The sequence below is a fragment of the Molossus molossus genome, unplaced genomic scaffold (assembly GCF_014108415.1).
Source record: "Molossus molossus isolate mMolMol1 unplaced genomic scaffold, mMolMol1.p scaffold_m16_p_5, whole genome shotgun sequence".
In the NCBI taxonomy this organism is placed as follows: Eukaryota; Metazoa; Chordata; class Mammalia; order Chiroptera; family Molossidae; genus Molossus; species Molossus molossus.
The window spans coordinates 111281025-111302878 of NW_023425388.1; the positions used below are offsets into that span (position 1 = coordinate 111281025).

At 42.6% G+C, this 21854-nt stretch overlaps 1 protein-coding gene and 1 pseudogene across 2 annotated transcripts in view; one reads left to right on the forward strand and one right to left on the reverse strand.

Annotated features, from left to right (window-relative positions):
• Window positions 1-21854, reverse strand: part of PLOD2 (procollagen-lysine,2-oxoglutarate 5-dioxygenase 2) — a 109142-nt gene that overhangs the window by 58266 nt on the left and 29022 nt on the right. The gene's annotated exons all lie outside the window — the stretch shown is intronic.
• On the forward strand, window positions 2094-21451 carry LOC118617584 (annotated as a pseudogene).

A 21854-nucleotide genomic window follows, 5' to 3' on the forward strand; every position in this document is an offset into this window, starting at 1 on the left:
GAACAGCCGCCCACATAGCGCCCCGCAGGGAAAGGTGGTGAGGTTCTATCCACCAGGGAGAGACCGGGCCTGCCAGAGACAAAGCCACTTTCTTTTTCCCAAGGGCCAGGCACGGGGTTGGGTTCCCAGCCACTCACCCTGGCTGAAGCCGGGGGATGGTGACATGGACAGGAATCGCCTGAGGAGAGTCTGGGGGGGAGGCTTTGGGGAGGGACTGGAAGATGGGCTGCCAGGATCCCTGTGCTCGGTCATTCCCCACCCTCAGACCACAACAGACATTCTTCCAGAGAGGCAGAGGCCCCTCCAGCAGCCACAGGCTGGGGAAAGGCAAACCCCCCACGCCTGGGGATAAGCTCGCCCACCCTCCGGAACCCCAGCTCCACCCTGCTCTCCACCCCAGCTGCGAGGCAGCCGCAGAGGCCGGACCCACAGGTCTAGGCAACCTCAGGGGGCGTCAGCCATTCCCCCACTTTCTCAAGAAGCTGAATGGCGACCCCCTCATGGTGGAGCGCACAGAAACTCCTGCTTCAGCAGACTCGGCCAGCAAGCCTGGGAGGGGCTCGCCGTGCCCAGGTAGGGCAGACTCAGACCTGAGGCTCTGGAACAGGGAAACAAACACCTTCTTCCCCCGAGTGTGAATGGAACCTCCCTTCACGGGAGACCCAGAGACCCCATTCCCCGGATTCCACCAAAAACACTTTCAGAAAAAGCCTTTTGAGTGATTACTTCTGACAGCCAGCCAGCAGGGACAGGAAAGTGGTGGCGGATCCCAAAGCCCTTGGGACATTTGCTGACCTGCCCCTGGGCCCCAAGCTGCTATAAGCCAGAGAGCACAGCTGGGTCCCTCCCATGCACAGCCAGGACTAGCGACACAGCCACAAACTGTCTAGCACTTGAAGGTTGAACAGGTTGGCCAGAGCCAAGCGTGGACAGCTTCTGACGTTGGCTAGGACCAAAGTACCTCCCGAGAGGCCCAGAATTGGCTCACAAAAGTCAGCCTCAGACAACATCAGAGAAGGATTCAAAGTGAGATACCAGCAGGTGCTCAACTCTGCCAAGACTAACTCTACTTTGTTTTGTTTTTTCATCATTTCCTTAATTTTTTTTATTTTTACTGCGTTATTATTTTTTTCTTTTTTCTTTAATAGCTCTTATTTTTCTCTTTCCTTTTCTAACTCTATATTTTTTCTCTTTCTTAGTAATTTTATTCTTCTTTCTCTTTTTTCCTTTCTTTAAGTCTTTCTTCTTTTTTACCATTTTACTTTTCCTATTCTTTATTCTAATATTTTGTCTCTCTCTTCTTTCCTTTCATATAATTTTTTCTTCCCCTTTTTTCTTCTCTTATTCATATATTTTCTTTTTCTATTATTCCCATTATTTTTCTCTTTCCTAATTTTATTTTCTTTTGTCATTGTTTTTGTCATTTGTATGTCTTTGTTTTCTTTCATGTTTGTCCTGTTCTGTCAGCACCTGTACAAAAGCTTACACGACATGGGCGGAGTTGATCCTCACAGTGACCCAACCTGAGAACCCACTGATGAATGGGACAACAATCAAGACGCAATTACAGCCCTGGCCGGTTTGGCTCAGCGGTTAGAGCGTCGGCCTGCGGTCCTGAGAGACCCGGGTTCGGTTCCCGCTGGGGGCACGTACCTCGGTTGCAGTTTGTCCCCGGCCCTGGTCGGTTGTGTGGGTGGCAGCCACTCGATGTGTCCCTTTCACATCGATGTTTCTCTCTCTCTCTCCCTCCCACTCTACCTGAACAAAAAATGGAAGAATGTCCTCGGGTGAGGAAAAAAAAAGATCCAATTACAGCAGAAGAGCCCAAATAACCCACACAAGGGACATTCCTAGAGCATCCAGCTCAGGAGATCAAGGAGAATACATCACTGGGTCCCACAGGATACTTACTACATAAGGCCACCCTACAAAGACTGGGAGTCATAGCAGTTCTATCTGATACACAGAAACAAACAGAACGAGATGGCTAACTGGTGGACAAAAAGAAACAACCCCAAATAAAAGAAAAGAAGGAATCTCCAGGGAAAAAAAAAACTAAATGAAGCAATTTATCAGACATAGAGTTCAAAGTAATGGTTATAAGGAAGTTCAAGAAGCTTAGTGAGAATTACAAGGAATTTAATGGGAAGTACAACACAGAAACCATGAATAAGAACCAGTCAGAAATGAATACCATATCTGGCATCAAGAATACACTGGAAGGAATTAAAAGTAGGCTGGATGAAGTAGAGGACCAAATCAGCAATTTAGATGACAAGTTAGAAAGAAAATACCCAGTCAGAGCAACAAAAAGAAACACAAATTAAAAAAAAAAACAAGGATAGTTTAAGGGAACTTTGGAAAAATATGAAACGTAACAATATCTGAATTATAGGGATGCATGAAGAAGAAAATGAGCAAGTGACAGAAAACCTGTTTGAAGAAGGGAGTTCTCATTAGACTGTCAGCTGATTGCTCAACAGAAACACTTCAGTCCATAAGGAATTGCCATGAAGTAGTCAAAGTAATAAAAAGCAAGGACCTGAATCTAAGACTACTCTATCCAGCAAAGCTATCATTTAAAGTTGAAGACATTTTCAAGAGCTCCCCAGACAAAAAAAAAAAAAAAAAAAAAAAACAGGCTAAAGGAGTACATTACCACCAAACCAGCATCACAAGAAATGTGGGGTTTTTTTTTCTTTATTGATTTTTAGAGAAAGAGGAAGGGAGAGGAAGAGAAAAATAGAAACATCGGTGAGAAAGAACATCAATTAGCCACCTCCTGCGTGCCCCCCACTGGGAATCAGGTCTACCACCTGGGCATGTGCACTGACTGGGAATTGAACCAGAGATCTCTTGCTGCATGGGTCGAAGCTCAACCACTGAGTCACACCAGCCGGGCTAGAAATGTTAAAGGGTCTGCTTTAAGAAGAAGAAACAGACAGACAGAGGAACATAGGTATGAAGAAAAAAATGATAATAAACAAATACAGTGACACCTCGGTTCTCGAACACCTCGGTTCTCGACCAAATCGGTATTCGACCAGGAGATTCGAGAAACTTTTGTCTTGGAATCCGAACAAATATTTGGAACTCGAACTTCCGAGATGAGCCGAGTTGAGCCGAATGGCGTTCATTCGGCCCAGCGCGCCTTGCTCGCGGCATCAGTGTGAGTGCAGAGAGAGAGTCACGCTTTGTGGAGAGAGTCACGCTTTACACTGAATTTAACCCTTAGACATACTGTACACTTTTATTTCTTGTTGAGACTTATGTTTTTCTACATATTATATACAAATTAGGCCAGTAAATAGGCATTTTCTGGGGCTTGGAACGAATTAATCCAGTTTCCATGATTTCCTATTGGGTTTCATTGCTTCGGTTCTCGAACAATTCGGTTCTCGACCGTCCTCCTGGAACGAATTATGTTCGAGAACCGAGGTATCACTGTATTGCTGGATCAATTTACTAATAATTTGTTGAGCATTTTAGCATCTATGTTCATCCTGGATATTGCTCTATAATTTTCTTTCTTTGTAGTGTCATATCTGGCTTTATAATTAGGATAATGTTGGCCTTGTAAAAAGAGCTAGAAGTCTTCCTTACTTTTGAATTTTTTGGAATAGTTTGAGGAGGATGGGTGTTAGTTCTTCCTTGAATGTTCAGTAAAATTCCACTGTGAATTCATTTGGTCCAGGACTTTTGTTAGCTGAGAGGTTTTTTTTTTTTTTTAAAAAAAAAATACTGCTTCAATTACCTTAGTTGTTACTGGTCAATAAGGTTTCCTGATTCTTTTTTATTCAGTTTTGGAAGATTGTATGTATCTAGGAATTTGTCCACTTCACCCATGTTTTTCAATTTCTTTGGCATATCGTTGATCATAGTGTTTTCTTATAATTCTTTGTATTTCTGTCATGTTAGTTACTTCTCTTCAATTCTGATTTTATTTATTTGGGTCCTCATTGTTTCTTGGTAAGTTTGGTTACAGGTTTATTAATCTTGTTTATCTTTTCAAAGAACCACCCTTTGGTTTTATGGATCTATTGTATTTTTTTTTAGACTTTATGTTATTTCTTCTGTGATCTTTATTAATCCCTTCCTTTATTCATTCTGAGCTTTGTTTGTTGTTCTATTTCTGCGTCTTTTAGGTATAGGGTTAACTTGTTTATTTGAGATTTTTTTTTGCTTCTTGAGGTAGGCCTGTAATGCTTTGAACTTCCCTCTCAGGTTTGTTTTTCCTGTGTCCCATAGATTTTGGGTTTTTGTATGTTCATTTTTATTTATTTCCAGGTAGTTTTTTATTTCTTCCTTGATATCCTTGGTAACCCATTCATTGTTTATTAACATGCTATTTAGCCTCCATGTGTTTGAATGTTTTTGAGTTTTTTTATTATAGTTGATTTCTAGTTCCATGCCATTGTGATCCCAGCAGATGCTTGATATGATTTCCATCTTCTTGAATTTTTTAGTGTCCTACCAAGTGGTCTATCTCTGAGAATGTTCTATGTGTCCTCGAGAAGAATGAATATTCTGCTGCATTGGGGTGAAATGTTCTGTAATATCAATTAAATCCATCTGATCAGGCACTCCTTTAGCCTGTTTTTTTTTGGTCTAGGGAGCTCTTGAAAATGTCTTCAACTTTAAATGATAGCTTTGCTGGATAGAGTAGTCTTAGATTCAGGTCCTTGCTCTTTATTACTTTGACTACTTCACGGCAATACCTTATGGACTGAAGTGTTTCTGTTGAGCAATCAGCTGACAGTCTAATGAGAACTCCCTTCTTCAAACAGGTTTTCTGTCACTTGCTCATTTTCTTCTTCATGCATCCCTATAATTCAGTGTGTAGCTTAACATCGTTGTTTTGTTGTTGTTGTTGTTGTGGGGTTTTTCTTTTTGGTTTGGATGATCTATCTAGTTATGGTAATGGAGTGTTCAAGTCCCCTACTATGACTGTTGCTGCCTTTCTCCCTTAAAGTCCACCAAGATTTTTTAATATATATTTATATATTTAGTTGCTCCTGTATTGGATGCATATATGTTTCCAAGGGTTATGTCCTCTTGTTGGATTGATCCCTTTAGTATTATGTATTGACCATTTTTTTGTCTCTGGTGATGGCCTTTGTTTTGAAGTCTATTTTGTCAGATATGAATATTGTTACCCAGCTTTTTTTTGTTCTCATTTGCATGGAGTATTTTTTTCCATCCCTTCACTTTTAGTCTCTGTGAATCTTTTGTTCTGAGTTGTGTCTCTTGTAGACTGCATATATATAGGTCATGGTTCCTTATCCATTCAGCTGCCCTATGTGTTTTGATTGTATTGTTTAATTCATTTGAATTTAAGGTTGTTATTGATAGGTACAGTGATACCTCGGTTCTCGAACATAATTCGTTCCAGGAGGACGGTCGAGAACCGAATTGTTCGAGAACCGAAGCAATGAAACCCAATAGGAAATAATGGAAACTGGATTAATTCGTTCCAAGCCCCAGAAAATGCCTATTTACTGGCCTAATTTGTATATAATATGTAGAAAAACATAAGTCTCAACAAGAAATAAAAGTGTACAGTATGTCTAAGGGTTAAATTCAGTGTAAAGCGTGACTCTCTCCACAAAGCGTGACTCTCTCTCTGCACTCACACTGATGCCGCGAGCAAGGCGCGCTGGGCCGAATGAACGCCATTCGGCTCAACTCGGCTCATCTCGGAAGTTCGAGTTCCAAATATTTGTTCGGATTCCAAGACAAAAGTTTCTCGAATCTCCTGGTCGAATACCGATTTGGTCGAGAACCGAGGTGTTCGAGAACCGAGGTGTCACTGTACATTTAAAAGATCATATAATCACAAGTGGGATTTATTTCAGGGATGCAAGGCTGGTACATTATCCATAAATCAATAAATAAATAAACAAAATGAAAGATAAAAATCATAAGATCATATCAATAGTTGCAGAAAAATTATTTGATAAAATCCAATACCCATTTATGATTTAAAAAATTCTCAGCAAGGTGGGAATAGAGGGCTCATACTTCAACATAATAAAGGCCATATATGAAAAACCTACAGCCAATATTAAGTCAATATGTAAATATTAAAAGTGTTTCCCTTAAATTTTATTCTTTTTATTTATTTATTTTTATCCTCACCCAAGGACATTTTTCCACTTTTTATTCAGATAGAGTGGGAGGGAGAGAGAGGAAGAGAGAGAGAGAGAAACATCGATGTGAAAGGGACACATCGAGTGGCCGCCACCCGCACGACCCAACCAGGACCGGGGACAACTGCAGCCAAGGTGCGCCCTTAGCGGGAACCGAACCCAGGTCTCTCCGGACCGCAGGCTGACTCTCTAACCACTGAGCCAAACCAGCCAGGGCTAAAAGTGTTTCCCTTATGATTAGAAACAAAACAAGATGTCCACTTTCGCCACTCTTATTTAACATAGTGCTTGAAGTCCTAGTCAAAGCAATCAGACAAGAAGAAATAAAAGACATCCAAATGGGAAAGGAAGAAGTAAAACTGTTATTAATTGCAGATGACATGATATTGTACATAGAAAACCTGAAAGACTCCACCAAAAACTACTAAATCTAATAAATGAATTCAGCAAAGTAGCAGGATAGAAAATTAATACCTAGAAATTGATAGCATTTTAATACAGCAATAATAAACTCTCAGAAAGAGAATTAAGAAAACAATCCCATTTACTATTGCAACAAAAAATAAATAAGGTATCTAGGAATAAACTTCATCAAAGAGTTGTAAAAGACTTGTACTCGGAAAATTATAGAATACTGAATAAAGAAATAAAGGAAGATATAAACAAGTGGGAGCACATACTATGTTCATGGAGTGGAAGAATTAACATCATTAAAATGTCCACACCACTCAAAGAAATCTATAGATTAAACGCAATTCCTATAAAAATGCCAATGGCATATTTCACAGATCTAGAACAAATACTCCATCAATTTATATGGAACCAAAAAAGACCCCGAATAAGCTGTAGAAATCTTGAAAAAGAATAAAGATGGAGGGATTACAATACCAAATATGAAACTATGTGACAAAACCATTGTAATAAAAAAAAACAAAAAAACATGGTAGTAGGCCCTGACCAGTTTGGCTCAGCGATTATAGCATTGGCCTATGAAACAAAGGATCATGGGTTCAATTCCTGGTCATGGGCACATACCTGGGTTGCAGGTTTAATCAATGTGACTCTTTCACGTCAAAGTTCCAATCTCTCTCTCTCTCTCTCTCTCTCTCTCTCTCTCTCTCTCTCTCTCCTTCCCTCCCACTCTATCTAAAAAATTAATTAAAAAAATATTCTTAGGTGAGGATTAACCAAAAAAAGAAAAAAAAAAAAAAGAGTCTGGTACTGGCACAAGAACAGGCATACAGATCAATGGAACAGAACAGAGACTCCAGAAATCAACCCAAGCCATTAGGTCAATCAATATAAGAGCATACAATACAGTAAAAATAGTCTCTTCAATAAACGTTGTGGGGTACATGCAAAAAAATGCAACTACACCATCAACTTATACCATACACATGAACAAACTCAAAATGGATAAAAGACTTAAATGTAAATCGTGAAACCATAAAAATCCTATAAGAAAATATAAGCAATAAAATCTGAGATATCAAGCCCAGTTGGTGTGGCTCGGTGGACTGAGAGGTCCCAGTTCGATTCCTGGTCAAGGCACATGCCCAGGTTGTGGGCTCGGTCCCCCGTAGGGGGTGTGCAGGATGCAGCAGATCGATGTTTCTCTCTCACATTGATGTTTCTATCCCTCTCTCCCTTCTTCTCTCTCTCTAAAATATCAATAAAAATATATAAAAAATAAAGAAATAAAATCACAGCCATCTCTCGGAACAATATTTTTGCCAATATGTCTCCAAGGGCAAGAGAAACACAGGAAAAAATAAACAAATGGTACTACATCAAACCAAAAAATTTATGCACAGCAAAATAAATGATCAACAAAATGAAAAGGGAATTCACTGCACGGGAGAACATATTTGCCAATGATTCATCTGATAAGTGGTTAATCTCCAAAATACATAAAGAACTTATACAAATCAACACCAGGAAGACAGACAATCCAATTTAAAAAATGGGCAAAGAACCAGAACAGACACTTCTCCAAAGAGGACATACAAATGGCCAGAAGACATATGAAAAAATGCTCAATGGCAGAAATCATCAGAGAGATGCAAATTAAAACTACAATGAGGTATCAACCTCACATCTGTGAGAGTGGCTACTATCAATAAATCAACGAACAGCAAGTGCTGGTGAGAATGTGGAGAAAATGGCACCCTTGTGCACTGCTGGTGGGAATGCAGACTAGTGTAGCCACTGTGGGAAACTGTATGGAGTTTCCTTAAAAAATTAAAAATAGAATTGCCTTTTGACCCATCCATCCCACTTCTGGGAATATATCCTAAGAATCCCAAATCATCAATCAGAAAGAATATATGTGTTCACAGCAGCATTATTTACAATAGCCAAGGTCCGAAAACAGCCCAAGTGCCCATCATTAGATAAGTGGATAAAAAAGCTGTGGTAGGCCTGGCCGGTTTGGCTCAGTGGTTGGAGCGTCGGTCCAGGGACCAAAGAGTCCCAGGTTTGGTTCCCACTAGGGGTACATACCTCAGATGCAGTTTGTCCCTGGCCTGGTTAGGGTTGTTTGGGTGGCAACCACTCAATGTGTCTCTCTCACATAGATGTTTATCTCTCTCTCTCTTCCTTCCTCTCTCCCTCCCACTCCATCTGAAGATAAATGCAAAAATGTCCTCGGGTGAGGATAGAAAAAAAAGCTGTGGTACATTAACACAATGGAATACTATGTGGTTGTAAAAAAGAAGGCTCTCTTACCCTTTGAGACCACATGGAGGGACCTGGAGAGTATTATGCTAAGCAAAATAAGCCAGTCAGAGAAAGACAAGTATCACATGATCTCACTTGTTTATGGAATACAATGAACAAAATACACTGGGGAACAAAGTAGAACCAAAGGCAGGGATACATTGTCAGAGGGATTAGGGTGGGGGTGGGGAGGGGGAAGTGTTACTGGATAAAGCAAGTGAGGGGATTAGCTAAAGAACATATATGGTCCTGGCTGGTTTGGCTCAGCAGTTAGAGCATCAGCCTGCGGACCAAAGAGTCACAGGTTCGATTCCGGTCAAGGGCACATACCTGGGTTGCGGTTCAGACCCTAGCACTAATTGCGGTCGTGTGGGAGACAAACAGTAGATGCGTCTCTCTCACATTAGTGTTTCTCTCTCTCTCTCTTTCTCTCTCTCACAGTCTATCTGAAGATAAATAAAAAAATATCCTTGGGTAAAGATTTTTTTGAAAAAAAAAAAAAAGAACATATATGCATAGCCCACGGACACAGACATATATAATGAGGGCCAATAAAGGGGGGCAGGGGCTGGGTGGAGTTGGTAAAAAAGGGAGGGTGGGGGAACATCTGCAACAGTTTCAACAATAAAAAATTTAAATGAGACTTAAAAAAAGAATGAGTTGTAAATATTTTGGGCTTTATGGGCCACATATAATCTCTGTCACAATTCTCCTTTTTTCTTTCTTCTTTTAATCAGCCTTTAAAAGTGTTCAAAAATATTTGTTTTTTTTAGTTTTCTGGCTGTCTTAACAAAAACAGTCACAGGCCAGATTTGCCCTACTGGCCTAGTTGGCCACTGTGGTTGACTATAAATCTGACGACAAACTACTTGGGTTCAAGTCCCAGCTCTACTACCATTTACTATTTGTTAGAAATTGGCCAGTTAAACTTTGTGGCTCATCTGTTTGTCCCTTTTAATATGTGTGTAATAATAGCAACTATCTGATAGGTCAGCTGTGAGGGTAAAATCAGTTAACATATGCAAAGTAGCTAAAACACTAAGTTTGACGTATCTTATATCTTTATTATTTCCACTCAACTGACACATGGATAAGGTGGGTTGTAGTCGTGCAAATTTCAGCAGGTTATAACTTCATCTCTTTCTTTATAAGAATTATACACTCAAGAATCTGATATCCTTCCAACTTTCAATATTCTATACAAATAATAATAATAATAATAATAATAAGTAAAAACTTGAAGCAGTTCATTCAAATACTTAAGCAAGTAACTGTAGAAATGCCTTCTCAAATCTTTACATTGCTCTTCAGCTCCCAGAAAGCTACCTGACACTAACTCAAATTACAGTCATCATTAGTCCAGGCTTCTGCAATTACCTCCCGAACCCGCTTTACCCACTCCAATCATCGCTACAAAGTAGCCAGAGCGGTCTATTCAAAGCACTTAGATATCTGAACATGTCCCCCTTAAATGGCTTTCCGCTGCTCCGCAAATGTGGCTGAGCTCCATTGCGCCAAAGTGGTCCTCAGCTCCCTTGGTCCCCTGCAGTCCCTCCACCACCTCGCCCTGTGCTCTCTCTGCACCAGCTGCACTGGCCGTTCCCCCAACACTGCCTGCTCCCTCCACCAGACCAAAGAGCCTCTGAAAAACATTGTCTAATGTCTCTCCAGGTCACTTGATGTCGCTACTGCCCGTTCAGATTTGAGGTTCTTCCACATGCCATTTCCTCAGGAAGACCGTCCCTGACCCTACTAGTATTGGTCAGTACCCACATCGTATTTCTACCTCTGTCCGTGCACTTCCCAGGGACTGTAATTGCTGTAATAGTATACTAATTTGCATGACTATTATTGGAGATTAAAGTCTCTTTCCCCATTAAACTATAAATTGCAGACAGGCAGGATGTCTCTTGCTCCGCACTACAGGTCCTGGGCCTATCACAATGTTTAGCATATGGTACGTTCTAGATAAACATTTGTTAAATAGAGTCGGCCCTGGTTTATCGCGGCTCATCAGTTCCAGACTCTACCGGGATAAATGAATTTCCACAAAGTAGGATTCTTTATTTACACATAAGTGGATTCAGGGACCAGTGATGATGTGTTTCATATGTATGTGTGTATAAAATAATCTGTCTTAATAAAATCCCTATGTGGTTAGCTTTATCATCTGCAGTTCTCAGATGATCAGGTTTACAGACATAAAGCAACTTAGCCAAAGTCACCCAACAAGTTGCTAGCAGAGCCAGGGGCAGAACCTCAGTTATTCCTCAAAGTCCACTTCTTTCCAAGGTGTCATGTGGCTTTACTTGATGGTGAGAAGTCAAGAGGCTAGAAGCAAATTTTGAGTTTTATTACTGGTGCAGAAGAGAGACACTGTAGCAAACCGAGACGCCTATCCTTACAAAGACCTGCGGCAGGTCTGCTCCTTGGCCGGCCTCTAGAAAGTTCGATTTGAGGAGGGTTCCCACCGCTGCCAGACAAGAATGTTCACTGGACCTACACTGCACAAATAATACATGCTTGCCTCCTAGGAGTCAGGAATTTCGGTGCAGAGGTTGCCTGTTTGAACAGCTCCCAGAGAAAACCTTGGGCACGGAGTCTACTGAGCTTTCCTGACAAGTAACATTTCCTGTGTGTTGTCACAACGAGTTACTGGGGAAAGTGACAAAATCCTGTGTGACTCTGCTGAGGAAGGACTGTGTCTGGTTTCCCTGGACTTGGCCAGGTGCCTTTTCCCTCGGACGGTTTTGCTGGGTGTCCTTCCCCTGTGCTGAAGGAGGCCCATGAACAAGATGGTTCGCTGAGGCTTCGGAGCCCTCCTGGTGGACGGTCAAACGGCACGGTCTTGAAAATGCCCTCCCCATTATGCTTCTAGCTACAGGCAGCAAGTTTTCATCTGAAAGGGGCTCTATGGGACCAACTGTTCACGTTTCTGACAGAGGCTGGGTATCGGGTTCTCAGAGTGCAGGCTAGAGAGAGATGAGAAAAATCCCCGACCGTCTCCAGAAGAGAGCTGCCCCATAGGGCGGGGATGGCCGGCTCCCCCCACTGACAGAGCCATTCGCTTTAACACAGACTGTGGCCCCATGAACAGCCCAGCACAGAAGCTCACTCCTTTCATCGTGACCCAAGACCTGAGTGGAAACAAGGCCTGTCCAGGACCCTGCAGGGACCAATCTAACGGAACTCAGGGTTGCCAGTCACTAAAAACGTGGTTCCCTCGGGCTTACCGCACAATCGTGGTGCTTTATGAAACAATGAGTCACCCAAACACTAGGGCAGAATGAAGCCACAGAGCCCAGGTGGCAAGAAAACAAATTTAGTTTTGTGGAAACGTTTAAAGAAATTCAAGACGGAAAACCTCTCAAGAGCAATGCCCACCACGATTTCCACCAGGGAAATCCAGAGGAGCGTGGGAGAGGCAGCAGAGGGCGCTGCAGCATTCTGTAGGAAAGGGGAGGAGAAGGGGAGGGGCCTAAGAAACAAAAGGTGTAACCTTCAACCACTCACGCTCCTTGGAGAGCATGTTCACACAGGTTAGCCTTCAGATGGAGCCCGGACTCCCACATGCCACAGTGTGGGGTTGGGGGTTGGAAGATGGGTGTTTTTAAACCTTGTGTTAATGCATTCTGGGAATCCTGGTGGGGGGGGTGGGGGGGCTGGCCCAGGTGTACTGGGTGCTCCTTTGCATGTGTATAAGGGTTTGTTATCTTTTGGCTTCAAGGTCTCTTCCCCTAAAAAGCAAGAGACAAAGTTAGGGTGTATGCAGTAATGCCATCTCAAAGAAATAATTTACTTAAATCCACTTGTGACCTGGGGGTACCAATCTGCAATTAAATAGGACTGCATCCAGAGAGCTGGAGCTTTTGCTACCTTGAAAAGCTCCCCCTCACTCCAAGCAGCGTGTGCTTGTAGTTTTATTGTGTTGCACGCATCTCGGCAGGCCGAGAGAGGCACCACAGTGCACAACACTCAGAGACACGGCAAGTCAAGTGTGCTGGGAGGATGGAGGGTGACCAACCATCCCAGTCTGCCCGGGACTGAGGAGGTTCCCAGACACAGAACTCTCAGTTCTAAAACATGGAAAGTCCCGGGCAAACCAGGACAAGTTGGTCACCCCAACAAGAGTATGGGCAGAAGTCTAGGCAGGGTGAGTACTGCCAGTTGTGCATAAAAAACTCTATGGGAGATAGTCAGGGAGACAAATGGCAGCAAGTTAAGGAAAAATGCTTCTGGGCCAGAAAGTCAACCAACACCAGAGACCCGGTGAAACAGGGCCAGCTTCAGACTTCCAGAGGCCAGAGGCACCTGGAGGTCAAAGCGGACCAAGATCAGCCCTGTCCCTCATAAAAACTGAATCATAATACTTATTTTAAAATGGAAAAATGTTGTTCATTATACTAAAATTAGAAGGCTTTCCTAAGGTTTTCTGATTTCTTTTTTGATACCCACGTTTTCGATTATATATACACACGTTTAGTTTGTTAAGCAGTCCAGTATAGAACAGAAGACAAATTTCAATAGTCAAAAGGGTGATTAATGTTATGCTCTAAAACTCTTAGTGGCTAGGAATAGTTGAGGGATTAACATTTTTTTTATCTGGGGAAAATAAAGATTTAACACTTCTCTATATCCTCATATTTAAAGAGAAAAATAAAATAGATTCCCTCTGTCTTATGTTACAGGAGATAACTGGCTGGGGATTCATGGATTGGAGGCAAACTTTGTATTGATTCTGTGTTATCCATTCAGACTGCTATAATAAAATACCATGAACCAGGTGGCTTATAAAAAACAAAAATGTAGCCTGGTCAGCATGGCTCAGTGGTTGAGCGTTGACCCATGCACCAGGGGGTCACCAGTTCGATTCTCGGCCATGCCCAGGTTGTGAGCCCGAACCCCAGTGGGGGGCATGCAGGAGGTGGCCAATCGATGTTCTCTCTCATCGATGTTTCTCTCTCTCTCCCTCTCCCTTCCTCTCCCTAAAATCAATAAAGAAAAAAAAAATTTTAAGAAAAAGAAATGTACTTCTCACAGCTCTGGAGGCTGGAGACAGGGCATGTGAGACCTTCCTCCCTTTCACAGATGGGCCCTCTTGTGTGTCCTCGTGTGGGAGAAGGGGCCGCAGTTTCTCTGGAGTCTCTTTAACAAGACCACTGACCCAGTGTGTAAGGACTCTGCCCTCATGACTTAAGCAAAGGCCTCACATGTAATACTATGAACTTTGAAGGTTAGGATTTCAGCCTATGAATGGGGGGAGTGGGGGGCACAAACATTCAAACCATAGCAAATACAAAGCACAAGTAAAAGAATGTAGAACGAATGCACTTGTATAGAGAAGCAGTTTACTATCTTTACAAATATTAATACGAAGAGCACAGGACCATTTTCCAGGATTTATGAACTGGAGAGCACACTTCATCCCTTCAAACGTTATGACATCTATACCCTGAATGTAATTTTAACATCGAGGAAAAAGGGATCTGCCCTTTCAGACAGAGCCGACTTTAATCTGTTGAATTCCAAGGGTTCGAAGGTTGCAGCTACCTCCACCAGAGGAAGGGGTACCAGCAATGAGAACGGTCTCTGAGTGGGACTGTGAAATTCATCTGCCGGCAAAATGCTTTAGCAGCGACGATGAATTACCTGCCAGAAATCTGGTCTCAAGGTTGCGTAGTTTACTCAAACCACTTTGATCTATTGCTATTTCGTCCATGTTTTACATAGGCACTAAAAATAGTTCCCACACTCATAAGCAAAGAGCACAATAGTAAAGTGAACCACCAGAACAAAACAGGGCTGAGATCATACATTACTGCTAATTTGCCTACAAATGAAAAGAGTTGCCCTCAGGCAGGGGGCACCTGGAGAAGGACCTGGTAAGAGAAAGGTGCAGGGTAAGGTGCCTGATAAATGACGTTTACTTCTCCCTAAGGGAAAAAGAAAAATCTCTCCGAAGAAGTCTGCCTAAACAAAATGAATGAAAATACATGAATTTAGGATGCAAAATTAAAAGCGGCATAGTCAATCACTAAATAAAAGAAAATGTATTTGTTGTAAAAATAATGGATTCTGGTGGTATCATAAAGAAAGTGATGGAGCAATTTGCCCTAATTTAGAAGGCTGCAGTGCTAAAGAGTGTTGAATCCACAGCAGATTTATTATAGTCCTGCGCTATTTCCCTCGCTTTCTTGTATCATTCATCTTATACCTCTCTTACCAAAGTCCAAACAAAACTCATTCTTTTATATGGGATAGTTTATTTATTTACTTATTTTATTCCTCACCCAAGGATATTTTTCTACTTATTATCAGATAGAGTGGGAGGGAAGGGGAAAAAGAGAGACAGAGAGAAACATCAATGTGATAGTCATATCGACTGGCTGCCTCCCACATGACCCGACCAGGGCCAGGACGAGCCACAACCATGGCACATGCCCTTGACTGGAATCGAACCAGTGACTCATTGGTCCACAGGCTGACATTCTAACTGCTTAGTCAAACCATCCAGGGCTCTATGGGATAGTTTAAATGGGCATGTAATTACAAAGTTCATAATTGAGTATTCTAATTCAATGTAATATTATATAGCACCCCCAAAAAAATAAAATAAAAGCAGTCCTGATAAAGTGTGGTGTGGCTGAAATGGAAACAAGAAAGAAGAAAAGTCATAACTTTCATTCATCATCTTCAACTGAAACATTTGCTTCTTTCAATATACAACACTATGAACAAGTGCTACCTTTTTAAAAACATTATTTTTTAAAATGTTTTCCTTTATTGATTTTAGGGAGAGAGGAAGGGAGAGAGAGATAGAAGCATCGATGAGAGAGAACATCGACTGGCCTCCTCCTGCATGCCCCCCACTGGGGATCGAGCCCTCAACCTGGGCATGTCCCCTAACCAGGAATCAAACTGGTGACCTCTTGATGCATGGGTTGACGCTCAACCACTGAGCCATACTGGCTGGACAAAATTTTTTTTTTTTAATTCTATTTTGTTTTATTTTTATTAAACGTATTGAGGTGACATTGGTTAAAAGGATCAGATAGGTTGAGGCATAGATTTCTGTGATACAAGAAAGAAGCAAGGAGAACTGTGGCAGACTATGTGTGGCCTGCAAAACCTAAAATATTTACAATTCATTCTTCTTTCTTTAATTTAAATGTTTTATTGTGGGCACTACTGTAGATGTCCCTCATCCCCTCCTCTGCCCACCTCCACCCAGCCTCCGCCACCCCTCCCTGGCCCTCACCACACTGTCGTCAGTGTCCACGGGCTATGCATGTGTTCTTTGTCTAATCCCTTCACCTTCTGGTGCACAAGATGATACTCCAACTAACTGAGCCACACCGGCCAGCGCAAAACTTTAATATTTTAATGAGAAATACTATTTATTTCAACTATGGTTGCAAGGTTACCTGTGATTTTTTTTTAAGACAATAAACAAAAAGAATACAATGTAAATTTGTATAAAGTATACAAATTCTGAAAACACTAAAATGAACAGGAACATAATGCTGTTCCACAATTTGTTTTACTACATAAAACTGGCTTTATAACACTGTTTTGATTGGATATAAAGGTTCATATAGAAAGTTCTCCATGTGCTCCCATCTGCTACACTAACAAAAACTATACGATGTAACAACCTCCGATCCAATCAGTTCCCTGTTGTACAACTGCCTGATCTTCCTGTCTTCTTATTTCTTCTCTTAGTTTTGAGTAGTGACTGTCTTAAATTCTGAACCAGGTCATAGGTTAAAAGACAGACATGGATGACTTTCACTGACAAGTTATTGGTGGATAAGTCTGGCCTGTGTCTGATTAACCTTAGGGCAGCCTGACACACAATCATGGTTTATCAGGACCCTGCACCCCACTCCAAGACTTTCTTAATTCTAATGTGATGTGGGTACGTATGCACCCCAACATGGAGCTTACATGTCTTAAAGGTCAGCAGCAGAGGGAGACTACCCAACTGGGCCTTATTTCATGCAAAATAATATAAAACCCTGAACATGTTCACTTTTCTAAATTTTGTGACATTGCAATGGGTATGATTGGTCAGTTTCATCGGGGAGCTGAAGGTCTTCCTGAACACATGTTTACATTCTCCCAGTGCTTCAAATAGTCTTATTCAAGTTTGAAATTAGGAGGGAAAAATCAGAGACTGGTGTCCCATAGTAAACACACATATACAATTAGAATAAGTCCTCATAAACAGCGTATTAAAGTTATTAAAGAGTTTGCTTTCAATCCATTATCATTCAGACAGAAGAGACTGAAAGAAGTATAATGTGTACATAACCTGTCTTCAAGTAAAATATTTAATTTGCTATGTAGCACAGTAATCACTATTTGTTGACCTTAATGAGTTCTGTGATAACTGGCCCCTCTAAGCCTCTAAATGCCACCCCTGAGGTCATTCAACCTTGTTCCAGGAGCTCACATCAACCTCAGTCCTGGGTTCTTCCTTCTGCAAGCTCCTGTCCTTAATAACTGAGTTTCCTGTCCTTGACTGTTTCGGCCAGTGGTCAGATCCCTGTCAAGATGTTTTCACTATAAATGACTACGAAATTAAACTTTAAACAGATATTTTTCTATATCTTAAAGGACATTTTAATAATAATTTGGACCTAGCCAGTGTGACTCAGCAGTTGAGCATCGACCCATGGACCAAGAGGTTGCTGGGTTGATTCCCGGTCAGGGCACATGCCCAGGTTGTGGGCCAAATCCCCAGTGGGGGGCATGCAGGAGTCAGCTAATGGATGTTTCTCTCTCATCAATGTTTCTTTCTCTCTCTCCCTCTCCCTTCCTCTCTCTCTAAAAAAAAAAAAAAAAAAAAATCAATAAAACTAGTGGCTGTCAAAACAAAACTTTTCAAGAAGATTTACAAACCCCTCTCTAGAAAGTAAGTCTTGCTTGTGACCAGCCAAATTGCAAATGTGTATCATAATTATGCCCAAGATAAACCTGGGAATCAAAGCATAATATCTTCTCAGCTGAAAGTCCACCTATGATATCTAAGGTGAAATAAAGTAAATATGCATTCTTAATACACACACATACACACACACGCACACAAGATAAATGACTAGAACCTATGGCTTCTTCCTCAGTGGCGGTTCCTGCACCATATTCCCATCTCACACCTGGTATCCCAAACGCTCGCCACCCACAAGAGGCCATCTTCACTGGTGACTCTGCCTGGCTTGCCCTTCTAATTCTGCCCAATGCTAACACTCACAACTTCCAAAATCTCTGCGAGCCATCGTTGTCCAAAATTTACTCCACAAAAAGCAAGTCTAAGTCATGGATTTAGCAGACCTCCATTCCTCTGACCATCCTTTATCCTATAGACTTATTTTCCAGTTTGGGATATATTTTAGAGAAAGGATTTTGTCTGAGCATTCTTGCAACATTCTACCTCCGGCCCTCCTATATCCACTTGACTTTCCCTCCACTCCTGGGGGGAACTCTGAGGGTCCAACTGGACCCTTAATCCTGACACTCCCAGTCTGATCCATTATGTCACTGCCCCTGTCCAGTGGTTCTCAAACATTAGCGTGCATCAGAAATACCCAAAGGCATATTAAAACACAGTTTCAGGACCCCGCCCCAGAATTCTTGATTTGGTATGTCTTTGCAGAGATTCAGGAATAATTTCTGAGCTCCAGCACCTCCAGCAGAAGATGCTGATGATGCTGAGTAGGAGCCACATCATAAGAACCCTACCCCTGGTATGCCAGTGAATATACACACTTAGGCACTTCGGATTCTAGGTGACAGCCCAGTGAGGGTAAACAATCAAGGGTGAACTCAAGAGCAGACGGGAAAGTGCCAGAGAAAACTAATTTTAGGTGGGCCTCAAAAACAGGCTATGATTTGGCGAGTCAGAAATGCACTGAAACAATAGTGTCTTCGGTATCCAGAATGACAGGGAATACTTCATTGCAAATCACCACTTAGAAGTGAGAGATGGAAGCCGAGTTGGGGCAGACCACGGAGGCCAAGGCTAAGGGCACTGGGAGCTGTAGGTACAGGGGCGGAGCAAGCAGGTTCACAGTTGGGAGTGCGTGAAACACAGAGTTTATTCTCGTATTGTTATTTATTGTGTATTTTCCACACAAACAAAACAAATCAACTATATTATTTTCCGTGTAAAGCTACTTTTGCCCTACCCTGCATTCATGTAGCAGTTACGAGCACAGACTCCGGAACCAGGCTGTCTGGGTTCAAATCTAGGCCCTGACAATTATGGTCTATTAAATTTGGGGCAATATAACATAACTAAGTGTAAAATTGGAATAGTTATCGTATTTGGATTAAATAAGTTAATTGTACCTACGTAGAAAAACTCACTTAAAGATGCAATATGACTCTAGCAGCAAAGGCATCTGGGAAATGTTGGACTGACCTCTCTGTCGCCTCAGGCTTGGCTGACTACCCAGAAAACCAGGAAAGCTTCCCAAAGGTAAACATCAGGCCCCAGAAAGCAGGTTAGGGAATGGATAGTGTGTGATAACTACCTGATGCTATCTGTTCACTTAGGAATGCATTGGTCTTACTGATGGTCCATGTGAATTCCACCATGTGGTTTTACTACTAACCCCCCATAAAAAAAAAAAAAAAAAAAAAGAGACCCTTAATGGGGAGGAAAATAGGAGGGACATCTGTAATACTTTCAACAAAAAAGATAAATTTAAAAAAGAGAGACCCTGTCCTGGAAGGATGTGGGTTCTTCCCAGCCGGCCCCCACTGGCGGCAGCTGCTTGGCCCATGAATGTAACTTTCTCCTATTAAAGCTCTTACGAATTTGAATAAGGCTACTTGTCAGATCTTCGGAATCAATCCCGAATTTAGACTTTTGGGGTTTCCTCCAACAATCGACATGGTAGACACTTGTTATTACTAATAGTAGTAGTTGTATTTTAGCAACTATTATGTCATGCTTTACTCTAATTTTTCTAATAGCCTCATGTTGCATTTGGAGTAAAGGCCAAAATCTTCACAAGGACATGCCGGGCTCTATAATCTCTTCGATCTGATTGTGGACTCGCCTCATTTTCTGTCTTGCTTAGTCTCTGCAGGCCTTTCTCGGTGCGTCCACATACCAGGCCTAAACCTGGCTCAGTTAGATTTTTGTGTTTATTACTTCCTCTTGCAGGAAAGATTTCCCTTAGATATCTATCTGCATAGCTAGCTTACATCCTGTTCGTCATGGGACCCTCCCAGTGAAACTCCCTTATTCTAACCCAAACTGCAGTGCATTCGAGACGCCCTGTGCCCCTCCCCCTTTCTCTTTAGTCTATAGGTTACATAAAAATATTTTGTTTTTGTCTGCCTGTATTAGAGTATAAACTCCAGGGTGGCAGAGATTTATTTTTGTCTCCTTTGCTCACCCTTGAATATTCAGCCTCCAGAACAGCATCTGGAGCACAGCAGACACACAATATGTGTTGAAGGCGTGAATAAAATGATGGCTCCTTAAGAACGTCCGTTCTGCCCTGGCCGGTTTGGCTCAGCAGTTAGAGCATGGGCTTATGGACCAAAGAGTTGTAGGCTCGATTCAGGTCAAGGGCATGTACCTCGGTGGTGGTTCGATCCCCGGCCCTGGTCAGGGTCGTGCGAGAGGCAACCAGTCAACGTGTCTGTCTCACATCAATGTTTCTCCCTCTCTCTCTTTCTCTCCCTCCATCCTTCCCTCCCACTCCTTCCAACCCTATTTGAAAATCAATAGGAAAATATCCTACGTGAGGATTAAAACAACAACAACAAAGAATGTTAACTCTCTGCTCAAAGGTTCAGGCCACTCCCTCCTACCTGCTGGGGGAGGAAGGGGAGGCACTACAGGCCCCCGGAAAGGCCAGCAGAGACTGAGCGAGACAAATGAGGCAAGTTCACAAGTCAGCGTGAGTAGATTGTGCTGAGTAGCTGGTCACTGTAAAGACTTTGGCTTTTGCTTTGTCCAGCTCCGGCCCGGAGGGAGCAGCCCTCACAGTGCTGATGCCCAAGGAGAACCCGATTGCCATTTAAGGAGGCGGTTATGGTGGCGCAGAAGGGTGTGCACGTTCCTAGACACACAGAGCTGGCGGACAAGACCGTGCCTGATCTTCACGTCATGAAGGCCATGCAGTCTCTCAAATCCCGAGGCTACGTGGCAAAACAGTTTGCCTGGAGACATTTCTCCTGGCCCCTTGCCAAGGAGGGCCTCCAGTATCTCTGCGTTACCTCCACCTGCCCCAAGATCCCCGAGCTGTGCCTGCCCCTCTGCGTGCAGCCAGCCCGGGGCTGGCAGGCCAAGGCCCCAGGCCTGGAGGGACAGCCACCTGCAGCGCTCACACCTGGAGACGCTGACAGAAAGGCCTGCGGAGGGAGCCCCCTGCTGCCCACAGGAAGGCCGAGGCCAGGGCTGGTCGGCAACTGAATTCCAGGCTAGGGGTGGATTTGGTCCTGCACGTGGTCAACCACCTCAGTCAAGCTGGAGGGATTCCTTTGCGTTGAATAAACTCGGGGTCAGAAACAAAACAAACAAACAAAATAAAAAGATTTTGGCTTTTACCCCAAAGGCAATATGAAGCTATTAGAAAATTTTGAGCAAAAGATGATATAATAGTTGTTAAAATACTACTACTATTTGTAATAACATGTCTACCATGTAGATGCAATTAATTTACATAATCCAAGTACTACAGCTATTCCAACTTTACACTTACTTATGTTATGTTGTCCCAAATTAAACAGACTGTAAGTGTCAGGGACTAGCTTTGACCCCAGACAGCCTGGTTCCAGAGGCTGTGCTCAACACAGCTGTACAAAACTACGTCCCATAACGTGACCGGAGTTTAACAGGATTACTCTTGTGGCTATGACCGACCACAAGAGCTCAGGGGTAAATGAGGGAGCCTGATGGCCAGTGTTGGCCGCAGTGATCCGCACCACACGCGTCCGTGAGGCAGACCACCCTCCCCCGAGGAATGG